This window comes from Monodelphis domestica, chromosome 4, assembly GCF_027887165.1.
Source record: "Monodelphis domestica isolate mMonDom1 chromosome 4, mMonDom1.pri, whole genome shotgun sequence".
NCBI classification, from domain to species: domain Eukaryota; kingdom Metazoa; phylum Chordata; class Mammalia; order Didelphimorphia; family Didelphidae; genus Monodelphis; species Monodelphis domestica.
In genome coordinates, this window is record NC_077230.1 from 16,368,579 (window position 1) to 16,382,230 (window position 13,652).

Consider the following 13,652-nt stretch of genomic DNA (forward strand, 5'->3'; position numbering starts at 1 on the left):
CGGAAAGTAATCGGCAGAGGGAGGGCATGAGGCAATGATGGGGAGAGAATTTAGTGGGGTACGTATTGGCATCTCTCCCAGCTTCACTATTAACTAGCTGTATAAACAGAGCCAATCCTTTCTGAACCTTGTTAGGGGTTTGCGTTATATGAGCTCTAAGATCCCTTAATATTCTGTGATTCCATACAAAAGTTTGAATTTACCAACATCATAAAGTTTCACTTACATTATTGAAGTCTGTACATAATAAATGATTGCTTCCTTAAAACGTATTCGATTATGCGAGATCCAAAATGGTAAAAGCGGAAATTTCTAAGGATAGGAGTCTCTCTAGGATTTTCCCACCTGCCTACTTAATTTGATTCTTAAAATGTTTTTGAGATATCTGCCTTTACATGTGAGACATTGTAGTGACTACACTTTTTTTTTCTCTTCCTTCCTTATATTCCACATTAACTGTATTAGGCTAAATGGGAAAGAAAAGCAAAGGAAGATCTGAAATGAGCCTTTTGCACATGACAGTATATTCCAACTCAAAATGTATTTTGGTGCGTCCTTGTGATTGTCATTAGAATGGCAACTGCTTGTCAATCTAGTAGTGTAACGTAGCCGTCCTTAAAAGTGGGGCTCAAATAGAGATTCTGCTTCGAAGCCTTCTCCAGTTCTCCCATCAGTCCGCCTTCCACCCCTCCAAAAACCTGGCTAGAGAAATCTTTTCATTTCTATATTTCTTATTGACTCTTTACCATTCAGCCTTATAGGGAAGATAGGTTCATTTTTGTGTCCTACAGAGAGGGTCTGTGCCTTGCTTATAATTAAGTATTTAATGACTATCTATGAAGTCCATATTGACTTAAAAAAAAACCCAGAAAAGGGTTTTTGTGCTTTCTAAAGATATGAGCATTGGGGAGAAAGAATTTCATAATAGCATGGAAGTAGTTGATCTATTCATCATGATTGAGGGGTGGTAATTTATAATCTTCCCAACCATAAACTCTTTTCAATAAGTAAAAAATGTGTTGTTATAATAATTTATATTATTTTTATATAATAATAAATAATTAATAGCTAAACCTCTTTCCCTTCTCCATTTTATCACTTTCTATCTATTCAGATAACATTTAGCTCAGTTACGCATTCCAAATAGCTTCACTAGTCATTGGTGGACCATAATGTTACCAGAACTTCTCTCGATAGTGTCATTGCATTTCTTTGTTCTTAAAATATGCCAAGAATTTCCCTTACTAACCAGCTCTTGTCACACATTACATTTTCCTCGAAGATCTCTAGTAAACAGCTTCTTTTCACTCCATAAATGTTTGGCGTGAAAGAAAATATACACGTGCTTCTCCTGCAGTGCTGTGGATTCAGTGTCATAAATTCCTGAACTTTGGCCACTCTTGGGTTAAACCTTCTTCAGGCTATCTCAACACCCCACTGTTTGCTTTGTTACCCCAAGCAAAATACTCATCTCTTCAACAAATGATTGTAAAGAAGTTTGATTCTAATTGAGAAAAGAGTTAAAGATAATTACTAATAAATATTTTAACTCGTTTTAGTCTTTCTTTATGGGTATATAACAGGTTTTGCCTTGAGTAACTTGTTTCAAATTCTTGTGCCAACCCCAGACCTGCTCAGACTAGTATTGTCTGGCAAAGTCCTTTAAGGGGAAAAAATCTTAAGCAAGAATTTCCATCAAAATGTTCAGCCCAATCTTAGTGTTGACTTAGAGGGCAATTTACTAAATAGTGTGATGTGAGAGTCAAGTGACCATCAGCTGGTGTAAATGTTTTTGATCAATATAGTCACAGGGTCTCAGGTATGCAACAGTTGGATTCACTACAAACATTCACCCATTATGGTGATACCCTGGCTCTAATGTAATTATGTAACACAGCAGGAATTCAAGTTCACAAGAACATACTTTAATTAGACACCTGTGCTTCAGATGTTGCTTTCACCTCTGACATAATTTCACCCTGTTGCATAAGGGATGGGGGGGGGGAGGGAGAGGGAGAAGGAGAAGGGGGAGAGGGAGAGAGAGAGAAAGGGGGGAGAGGGAGAGAGAGAGAGAAAGGGAGAGAGAAAGGGGGAGAGGGAGAGAGAAGAGAGAAAGGGAGAGAGAAAGAGGGGGAGAGGGAGAGAGAGAGAAGGGGGAGAGGGAGAGAGAGAGAAGGAGAGAGAAAGGGGGAGAAGGAGAGAGAGGGAGAGAGAGAGAGGGAAAGAGAAAGAGGGGGAGAGGGAGAGAGAGAAGGAGAGAGAAAGGGGGAGAAGGAGAGAGAGGGAGAGAGAGAGAGAGGGAGAGAGAAAGAGGGGGAGAGGGAGAGAGAGAAGGGGGAGAGGGAGAGAGAGAGAGGGAGAGAGAGAGAAAGGGAGAAAGAGGGGGAGAAGGAGAGAGAGAGAGAAAGGGAGAAAGAAAGAGGGGGAGAGGGAGAGAGAGAGAGAGCAAGCATATGTTTTTTAAATTATATATTTTAACCATGTAGTGTATTAAAATTTGCAGATAAACTTTTCCAACTATGTGTTCACTTGCAAAGTAGGCTTAAAGTTTATTATAGTAGGGCATTATTAATCTGTTGTCTAATCCATAAGAATCGTGACAACACAAACTGAGAATTTAGTAATGAAAGAATGTTCATACTTGTACTAAATTAGGAAAGTAATTAAATTACAGATATGAATGAGGCATACAAATGAACTTTGGGCTGAAGAGCATTTCGAAATATTGTATGATCTTAGGGCCAGAAGGTATCTTAGGAAGGATCTGTCTAGTCTAAAATTATAGACATAGATAAAATTTCTCCAAACAAAAGGTTTTCTCTAACAAAAGTTAGAATTTTGGGTATTCTCATTAAGATTTCTAGTTTGATAACTCATTAGGAATTAGCAATTTGACATCGCTTTCATCTTAATTTTATAGCTTTCATCCTCTGCTGCTACCTACCATCTTTGGAACAATGGGCAAATTATTTCCTTCTCTTGGTCTTTTTATCCATAAAATGTTAAGGCATTTTTCTAAATACTTTTATTTCCATACAGCTTAAGATCCATGCTCTCTGACTCCATACTTGGAAGTGTTCACCAGTATTAAGGTTTCTGATAGAGTGTGTGTGTAACTTTGAAAAATAAGGTGTAGAATAATAAGTACATTTACCCTATAAAATCAGAACTATGGCAAACAACTAAATGGTCCTTATAATCTTAAATGGTCAACGTGTTTTTCCCAAGTATTTCTTCCCACAAAAAGAGCAACTTCTCCCTGATTACAGGTAGCATCGGTGAGATTCTCTGAGTACCGCTTATCTAATGTCCTTCTCCTCAGGTTTCGCTCTCCCTTACTTCTTTACTGAGTAGCTCGGCGGTGCAGCATCAGGCCTGGAGTCCCGAAGACTCGTTTCCCGGAGTTAAAATCTGGCCCCAGACCCTTGCTGGGCTCGCCCGCCGTGTGAGCCGGAGAGCCGAGATCTCGGTCAAGCAGTTCCCCAACTGGGTCCTGAAGAGTCGGGTACGACAGACGCGGCTAAGGCACCAAAAGCGTTCCGTCCGCTTTGCAGATCGGCGCGGTCGGGTCACGCCCAGCATCCCCTGATTCTGAGCGCTCGCTGGTGCTCCAAGGAGCCGCGTCATGAGTGTTCAGTGACTGACTGACGTAGCAAACTTCGACCTTAGACGAGGTGTTACTCCTCAGCCCTCGATCAAGGGACAGAAGACATCTCATTTTGAGTCGTTCTCTTCTCCTCCTTTTGCCCTCCAGCTCACTTCCAAGTGTTGTTCGTGTCCAAACCGGCCATGTATAGTTTGCATTCAGGAGTGAAATCTCCACTCCAGGGCTTGTGTTCAGCCTCAAATCCTGACCTAAAGCAGGACAGGCTTGAACAGAACAAAATGCTTCATTGTTTGGGGTCTCTGTCATTGTACGATAAAGGGGGAAACGGCTCTTCAACAAAAAAGTGACTTTCCTCTTCAGTGTGGTTTGATTTCGTGACCATTTTAGTCCCCTCCCTTCTTGCTTATTAGCCTCGGCTCGTTCTCTTCCGTGGTTCCGGAACAGCCAGAGGTAAACTTTAAAGGAGCAACGTCCCTAAGCCCTTCGGACCCTCGCTGACATGCTTTGAATTTGTGTGAAAGAATAGAATACGGCCCGGTGGTAACACCAGCTCCAGCCATCTCCCTATGCCAGCAGTATGGCTCATTTTGGTTAGAGAGCGATGATATTTTGATAAGCGTGGGGTGAATCGCTGCCATATATAGATGGCTCCACACTTGTTAACAATGTGTTAGGGAACTAAACTTGGCACAAAGATATGGAGGGGAGTCCTGGCCCACTAGAGCCGTCTTAACTTGAAAGTCTGAATTAAAAAAAACAACGTTTTAATAACTGTTCGATGTAATTGTGCCCCTTTGTAATTGTTTTATCCCTGTGCTTCCCCGAGCATCCAGATGGGTCCATGAGACCAAAAAGCTCGAGAACCCCTGCGCAAGAGTGTCTAATGCACTAGAAGACTTTTCTGTAGTTGTCCTGATTTTCAGACACCCGAAAATGGCTGCAAGGTTATTACATGAAAACTTTGAAGCGGACATAGCCTCGGCTGACTAAAAATAACGTATAGCTCGCGTCAGGGAGGACGCTTCCATCCAGAGCTGTTGGAGATTTATTTCCAAAGAAAATACATCATTGGTTTCTTTAAAATATTCTGGAACTAAATGTTTTTCCCTTCTTTCCACAGAATATCTCCATGAAAAGATACGGTTCCCTCTGCCTATTTTGTCCCTCATTCGCTCAGTAGTCAGTGTAGATACTGTCTCTTTCCATCAGCAGCTACATCTGGCTACTGGGTCTCTGATGGCATCTTAGAGCTTCTGTCCCAACTTTCTAATGAAGACTGACAGACACTTCCTTGGACAATGAGAACCTTTTCTTGTCTTCAACCTATAGAGAAAAGTCTTGCGTTAAAACGTTTTCCAGGATGATCTCCAACTGGGTCCTCCCCAATGTCTTATTTAAGAAGTGAGGCACGCTCCATGTTTGTGACCCTCCGAGTGAAGGATTCTGAGCCTTTGTTGATTTGTTGTAACGTATCCCCTGCTCACACAAGCACTCTTGTATGCCTTTCTGGAAGTGCGATCCCATGTTTCCGCAAGCTTTCTGAGTAAGGCAGTCTCTATTAAGCTGGGATGTTGTCGGATGCTCACTAACCGTTTTTTGCCTAAGGAAACGTGACTTGCATCTGGTCCTTCAGTGGTCCCTATATGAGATGTAGATGGAGGGCACAAGTGCACTTGGAAACATAGCAGCTGAATTGGGTCATCTGAATCGGCAGAACTGCTTTTATAGGGAGAGCATCCAGGTTTGGGGCATGAACCTGGCATACAATGTAGAATTCTGTGTTTATTAAGTAACAGCTACATTGTCTGCTGGGTTTCAGGCTACCTGGGAATGGACGTCCGACTCCTAGCTCAAGTCCAGGCTTCATCCTTGCCTCTATGATCACCTGTTTTACACAGAAGTGAAAGGAAAGCTCCTGGAGTTTGTTTGCCCTTGAGAAGATTTCAAAGATACTTTTCTCAAGATTTCAATCATACTTTTTTTAAAAAATGGGTTTCATTGTGTTTTCATGTTTAAATGACCATCCACAATAACAACTGTTTACAGAGAGAAGAGTATATTGTTAAAAACAGCCAATTCACTCAGACTTTAAAGTTTTTCAGTGTTTTAAGCTTAATTTAAAAGTATAATGAATTCTTCTCAAATCCTCCTCCTTTTCCTCCCGTTCCTCCCAATCTCAGACACAATCATTACATTTACTTATTTGGTCATTCACTACTTATCTATTTGTATATATAATTCCTGTAACTCTATGTCCTAGGGCTGTGAGTGAAATAAAACTGCTGTCTTTCCACACATATGCTTAGACCTCTCTTCTTCTGCATGTGGTCTCACGTTTAGAAAAATCTGTCTTTTCTCCTCATTTTAGTCTTTCACTTCAGACCCCGCACTTCACATAGAAATGTGGCAGCCAAATTCCCAGTCTTATTGCCTTGCCATATCTTCAGTGCCTCATTGTCTCAGAAACTGAGAATCTTTCTTCAGTTTCAGAAAGAAAAATTCTTTTAGCCCCTTTTGCTGTTCGCCCCTTCTCCCTCGTGGATTAGAAGTCGAAGCACACTGGCTATTTCCATCTACTCTCCTGTTCACCCTTCGCTCCTCAGTATTGAAGCCACGAGTTCAACTACACTAGGTTTTTACTGCAGTTTGGAGTCACTTGTGAAGTCGTCAAGGGAGGTTTTGGTATAGAATTAAAAGTTAAGGTTAGCAGTGGAGGTACCCTAGTACACACTATGATCTTTATTGAAGGGGCACAACAGAAACATTTCTGAGCTATGGATAGTTGTACTTCCTATGGTGAGTGGATTTCCCCCAAAATTTCAATAACAAAGATTAATTTTAAATTCCCATTAATAAGAAAGATTGCTTTTGGCAGGAAATTGCAAATGATGGATGAGTTTTACTGGGCTTTAAAACTAGGAATTATGTATTTTAAATTAATATATTTTTATACATTTAAAGTTGAAAATGGTCAAACTATGTATTTAACCATGGGTTTTAGTGATGTAATGTATTTTTACAACAGTGCTGTAATTCTACAAAAATAAAATGAGTAAGTTTGAGTTTTCAAAAGAATGTGTCTGCCTGTTTGGAAATGAGTTTTGTGGGTTCCTTGCCTGCCATTTATTCTATACTTCATCTTGAACTCATGTCTTGACTTTTACAGAATAAAAACATTTTTGTAAGTCCTTGGACATTTATGGTCAAAAGAGGCAGCAGGTTTTATTTAATTAAACTATAAATTTGAAAAGGATATGATTTCCCCTCTTTCCCCCCACTGCCATCCCTGCTTTTAAAAAAATGCATACTGGAAGCATCTGGGTAGCTCAGTGGATTGAGAGCCAGGACTCGAGACGGGAAGTCCTAGGTTCAAATCTGGCCTCAGACCCTTCCCAGCTATGTGACCCTGGGCAAGTCACTTGACCCCCATTTCCTAGTCCTTACCACTCTTCTGCCTTGGAACCTATACACAATATTGATTCCAAGACAGAGGGTAAAGGTTTTTTTAAAAAAAAATGTATACATATTATTTGAGTTTTGTTAGGGCCATGAAAGAATTCAGAGCTGGAGAAAGACATCAAAAGGAATCCACAATTCTTTCAGGTTGAATTTCCATTTCCCTCATAAACCAAAAATATTAACATTAAATTAATATTTACAGCAAAATATGTGGGAGTTGGGTTTACTATTTATTTTGTAACTTTTTTTATTTTTCAATTAATATGCATTTTTTTCTCTGTTTTGTACCCCTCCCCCATTGAAAAGAAGAAAATAAAAAACAAAATCCTAATAACATATGCATCATTATTCTGATATTGGCTGTGTCCCAACTTGCATATCCCATGCTTCCTTTTGAATCCATTATCTCTCCGTTAGGAAGTGGGTAGTACGTTTCATCATTAGCCCTCAAGAGTGGTAGTTGGTCATTTAAGTAATAAGGTTTAAGTGCTTTAAGTCTGTTGTATAGAAAGAATATTTCCTGGCCTTTTAAAATTGCTCCATATTTACCCTAATGGCTACCTGTCTTTACGTGGGTTATTGACTCCTTTGTCTTCTAAATTCTCAAAAACCATTTAAAAACAGTTCTTCCTCAGAAAAATTATCATTTTATATAGATGAAAATCTATCCCAATCTTTGTTTCCACTTTTTATTTTCTTACATTTGACTTTATTTCAAAGCTTTTGATTCATTAAAACTACAAAGTTTGTCTATGTAAACTATGGCTATTCAAACTTAATGACCTTATTTATGTAAGGTTTATTTAGCAGTTTTGTGTCCCCTTTGCCCTCCCACTGTCCACCCAAAAGGGGAGTCAAAAAAGCCAGAAAAAACCATAATTTCAAATTTGATAAGAGCTGTAGAAGTCATAGAATCTAATTTTCTTGTTTTAGAGATGATAAGGAAGTGGAGGTCCCAACATGTTAAGGAGCTTCCTTGATGCCACACAGCTTTTTAATGGCAATACCAGTCCTCAGTCTCTCATACAGTGTTCTTCGACTATACCTCCAACTCAATCTTCAATACAGCTTAAAAATATGCTTGTCTTTACAGAAAAGATAAACCTTTATAAGACCTACAAGTACATGGTAAATTTTGGTGTCTAAGTTTGATCTGTCAAAACACTTGCCTGCTCTTATCACTCAATGAGAAAGCCCTTCTAAAAATAAAAAGACAAGAAATGAGTAACTTCAACCATATCTTGCATGGATTGTCCCTGTGACTCTTTGGGAGAGCAGTATGAATGGAGTGATGGAGGTGAGGTGGAAGTCAGATTACAGAGAGTTGAGTAAGTGGATAGAAAAAAATTTTGTTTTTAGCACGTATTAGATTCTCCCTTCATTTGACTGAGAACCACTAAATAGTGATGCTTCTTGTTTAGTTTTGCAACGGCATGTTCATTCTCAAGCAATTCTTGGTTACATTAATTTTCTCTAATCTTCAGTAAGTCATTTTATAGGCTTCCCTATTTTTAATGGGGATATATAGGTAAAGCCTATATATGAATTGCTTAACTTCAGTGGAAATTATTTCTGTATTAATATTTTTAAAAATATATATTTCAAGGAACTAATTTCTTAACTGAAATTCTTTAAGCACATTACCTAGAAGCTTCTGTTGCTTTATGTTTCATAAATTAGTTGAATTTTAGAAACCTAGTTTCTATTTTCTAAGACTTGTTCCTTGTGAAATCCACTTTTACTATCCCTTATAATTTCATTTTATATCCTTCATCTTCCCCACTTCTCTCCTCCTCCTCACATATCATAGATATGTGTATATACATAGATTCATACTCTACACATCCTGCTTTACAATAAAGATTTGGCAAATATTCTTCCTGGCATCCTGAGAAATCTGGAGATTGGACTAACTGTCCTCTGAGGACCTTTCAATCCTAAAATTTGTGTGATAGAGATAGTCATCTAAATTTCCCAATGTGGAACTAAACACAGTTTTTCTCATATGGAATGAGATTAGAAAGATGATAAAGCTTTCATGAAAAGAGATTTTAGGAGAGTTCTTCATTGACATCCTCAGCCTTGGGATTGGAGTGGCACAAATGTCTCAACTGGCCTGAGAAGTAATATAAAAAAGGTCTACTTAGCTCCTATCTTGCCATTCTTCCTTTGTTTTTGAAGAGGACCAAAGGCATCATGCCTTGACTCTTGAGTGAATGGATTGAAGTGAGGTGGAGTCTCACAGTGGTCAGCCTCACTTTCTCTTCCAGAGTCATCCAAGTCTAGTGGTGAGACAAAAGTCAGGAGAGGACGACTGGCGACCACCTAGGGTGCAGTGGATGGCCTCAGCCTCTTCTGTGAATGGCCAAGCTCTAGGCACTCCACAGTGCCTGCTTCACTCACTTTTATGTCCATCAGAACCAATTGCCAAGGAGCTTCCTCCTAGGAAAGAGCCCATAAGAGAGTTTTTGAGGATAGGGAAGCACATGAGTATGTTTGTAGGCAGCAGAGTAGCAGCGAGTAGACAAGAAGAGATTGAAAATGAGTGTATTATAACTTGTTATATATTATTTGATAATATTAACATAATACAAAATATTATATAAATATGTTGTATGTAAATATAATATATAACACATTATAGGTTGTAGAATTATATATTATATGATGTTACGATAATATATTCCATATTATATAACATTGCATGATTATACGTATTTGATACATGTTATATAACATATAATTATCAAACATGGGTCAAGAATACACGCTGAAATTTCTTGCTAAGTGTCCCACCTCTCCCCATGATTTCCTCTTTTTTCTTCTCCTTTAACCCTCAGGTGCCTTTAGCCACTATCTCCTTCACCTCTATCTAACACAAAAGATGGGTCTTCTCTTGCCAAGGTAAACCCCTCCGTCTCATTCTATCCCATTTCCAGAGTGTCCCTTTTAGCGTTCCCACTCATTTATCTTCCATCTCTTCTTGCCTACTTACTGCTTCTCTACTGCTTACAAACAATGCTCCCCTACCAAAAAAAAACAAAACCTCGCTTTATTCATCTGCACCTGCCAGCTATCTCTTCCCTTGTGTCACTAAACTCCAAGAACAAAGCCTTTGTACAAGACACCTCCTCTCCTCTCCTCTCCTCTCCTCTGCTCTCCTCTCCTCTCCTCTCCTCTGCTCTCCTCTGCTCTCCTCTGCTCTCCTCTCCTCTGCTCTCCTCTCCTCTCCTCTCCTCTCCTCTCCTCTCTTCTTCTGCTTCCTCTCTAAAGTTACCAGCGATCTCTCTAAAACCAATCCTGTGAATTGGTTCCAAGTCAGAAGAGTGGTAGGGGCTAGAGCAATGGGAATCAAGTGGCTTTCCCAGGGCCACAAGCTCAGAAGTGTCTGGGGCCAGATTTGGACCCAGGACCAGGTTCTCTCCATCCCCTGAGCCATCTAGATGCCTCCTCTTAATTCCAGCTCCTTCTCTCTATTGATTATCTCCGGAACGTCCTCTCTACAGCTTGCTTATACCTAATTGTTTCCATATTGTTTCCCCTGTTACATTGTGAGCTCCTCAGGGGCAGGATGTATCTTTGTACCAGGAATGGTGTACAGGCCTGGCAACCCTGTGCACCCCCAGAGCAAAAGAGCCAGTTCTTTCTTGGGTTAGATTCCCTGGGTTAACAACTGCTATTTTAAGTGCTTTTATACTCCTACGTAACTCGTCCAGCTCTGCTTTTTAGAAAAACAAATCTGAACATTGTTGCTTACTTTAAATGACAGAACAGCACTCTCACCACCTCACTTTATCCTAGGTGTGTTTACTGTTCCTATTAGTGGTAGTTCCTCTACTAAAGCCTCTTCCCTTTGTTCAATTTGTGGCGTTATTCTTACTCCCTCCATCATTTTAAAGCAGAGCGATTATGTTCTTCAAGCATTTCTCTCAAGAGCTTCCTACCTCAATTATATTTCTTTGAGTTGTTCCTCAGCCTTCATCCTATTGCTAATCCTACCCTTTAGTTTCCTTAAATCTCTTCCAGATGCTACACATTCCAGAGACCCAACTGGGACTTGGAAGAATGAGGGGAAAGGGGAGGAGGGAAGGGAACAAGAATACAAAAGTTTTTTAATTAAAAATTAAAATTAAAAAAACAGATGCAAAGAAAATTGGACATATAATTCTAGGAGTTTCTTGACATTTCCTGAAAATCTTCCATTCTTTTTTAGCAATGCAGATAGGTGGTATCTTGGAATATCTTGCCACAGATAAATAATACCCTTCACTGTATTTGCTTCTACTGCATTTCATTTAATCCCTTAGTGCTGAAATGCACTTCCTTTTTTTCTATAAACCTTTATCTTCTATCCTAATAATAACTCTAAGACAGAAGGACAAAGGCTAGGCAAATGGGGGTTAAATGATATGCCCAGGGTCACATCACACATCTAAGAAATGTCTACAGACAAATTTTGAACCCAGATCCTCCTGACTTCTGGCCCGACTCTCTCTCCACTATGCTAACCCTTGAAATTTACTTTTACTGAGTTCTATAAGTGTTTTCCTTTACTTCCATTTGTGAACAAGGTAGCTAAAAATATATGGTTTTATATTACTATATTATAAATTATTACATATATTATTACTTGGAGAATCATTTACCAATTTTCTTTTTTAAAAAATGCAGAAAGAATTCAGTATTTCTCCCAACTAATTATTCATTATTGAGACTTTACCCCTGCCTGGACGGATGCAGAGAATTTATAGTATCTAATAAGACTAAAAAAAAAGGAACATAGATTTAGAGCTGGAAGAGATTGCAGAAATCATCTAATGCCTTCTTAGAGAGTAGGAGGCTGAATCCCATAGACATTCTACCCTAAGATCATACAGGTGTCAGAGACAGAGCCCAGAAATTTAACCCATGTCCTCTGACTCCAAATGAAGCTCTTTCTACTAAACCACATTTAATGGGGTCAATTCACAGAGAAGTTCAGAATTATACAGAGAAAATATCTATCAGCCAGTCTTTGCTTAATCCTTTCCTGCTGTCTAACCAATATATGCAATAAAGACTGAGGGATTGTGAACTTATAACAGAACAAGCCCTTCTCCACTATTAAAAAAAAAAAAGAAACCAAGCTATACATCCCACTGTAAATGAAAGGTCTATAGAGTCAAATGTGTATATGAGGACCAGCACCTAAAATACCCTTTAATGCTAGCATTCTGCCATAATATGAATTTATTCAGGCAATTTGCATCTAGCTTGATTGCTTTAGCAATGTATTAATATAAAGCCCCTGTAAAATGAGGCCAGTTGTGTCATGAGCATGAACTAAATGGTGGGCATCCAGAATGGTGTACCAGCCCTCTAGTGCACAGGATGAGTCCTCCGAAGCAGTGATGGAAAAATGTGGACAAGATGAGGATGAAGAGGCTTAAAAAGCCTGGGATCTGCTTTGATAGAAGGAGCACCAGGACATAAAAGATCTCCTTAATCTATCATCAGACTGTAACCTACGTGAAGGTGGTGACTACATTTATTCTTTATTATCTTTCCCCAAACATGATATCTTGAATTGCTGTCATTCTGCTAAAAAACCATCCAAAAGTCTAATCCCAACCTAACCTGGAATTCCTGCCACAACATTCCCCACAAGTGATCATCCAGCTTCCAGGGAGAGGGAACTCACTGCTAATTACACTTCTGGACACTTCAGTTGTTAGGAACTTTTCCTTCCAGTGAATGAAAGCTTCTTCTTAACTTCTGTTTGTTACTCCTGGTCTTATCCACCAAAACAGAACAGGATAAATGTAATTCTTCTTCCACAGCCCTTCAAATACTTAAAGAGAGTTTTTGCGTGTCTCCCTTGAGTCTTCTGTGCAGCCTAAACATACCCAGTTACTTCAACCCATCCTAATATGGCTTGATTTCCAGAACCCTTACTGTTCTTGGATGTCCTTCCCTGCATATGTATGCTCTCATTTACCAATGCCCAGCCTAAAATGAGGCACCAGCCTTAAATGCAACACTCCATGTGTGTTCTGAGTAATCTGAACATTCTCTTTCTAATGCCTCCAAATATGGCATTAGCTTTTTTGGCCCAATTGGTTATATCACTGACTCATGGAACTTGCTGTTCACCAAAATCCCCAGATCTTTTTCATATGAACTATTGTCAAGGAAAGACTTTCCTACCCTACACTTATTATAGCTATTGATTTTTTAAAAATGAAAGTCAGGAATTTACATTTATCTCCATTAAATTTCCCTTTTCTTAATTTATTATTTATTTTTAACATTATTTACAAAATTTTTTTTAGTTCTAAATTCTCTCCCTCCACTCCTCCCCCACTCTTTAATAAAGCAAGCTATTGGATATCAGTTATACATGAGAAATCATGCCTAAAATTTCCATATTAGCCATGTTGCAAAAAAAGAAAGAAGAATAAAGTGAAAAATATATATTTAAATTTGCATTTAGATACCATTGTTTCTCCCTTTAAAGTTAGAAAGCTTTTTTTATTATTATGATAGGTCTTTTGGAATTGTTTTGGATCAGTGAATTGATCAGAGTAGCTAAGTCTTTCACATTTGA

General features: G+C 39.0%; 1 long non-coding RNA gene and 2 other non-coding genes across 3 annotated transcripts in view; all 3 read left to right on the plus strand.

Annotated features, from left to right (window-relative positions):
* Positions 1-13,652, plus strand: part of LOC103099990 (uncharacterized) — a 69,480-nt gene that overhangs the window by 24,864 nt on the left and 30,964 nt on the right. The window lies entirely within an intron of this gene.
* Positions 4,792-4,859, plus strand: MIR222A (microRNA mir-222a). The gene has a single exon (NR_032223.1). It is a non-coding gene; the product is annotated as a microRNA mir-222a (primary transcript).
* MIR221 (microRNA mir-221) lies at positions 5,356-5,429 on the plus strand. Its single transcript, NR_032224.1, has one exon. It is a non-coding gene; the product is annotated as a microRNA mir-221 (primary transcript).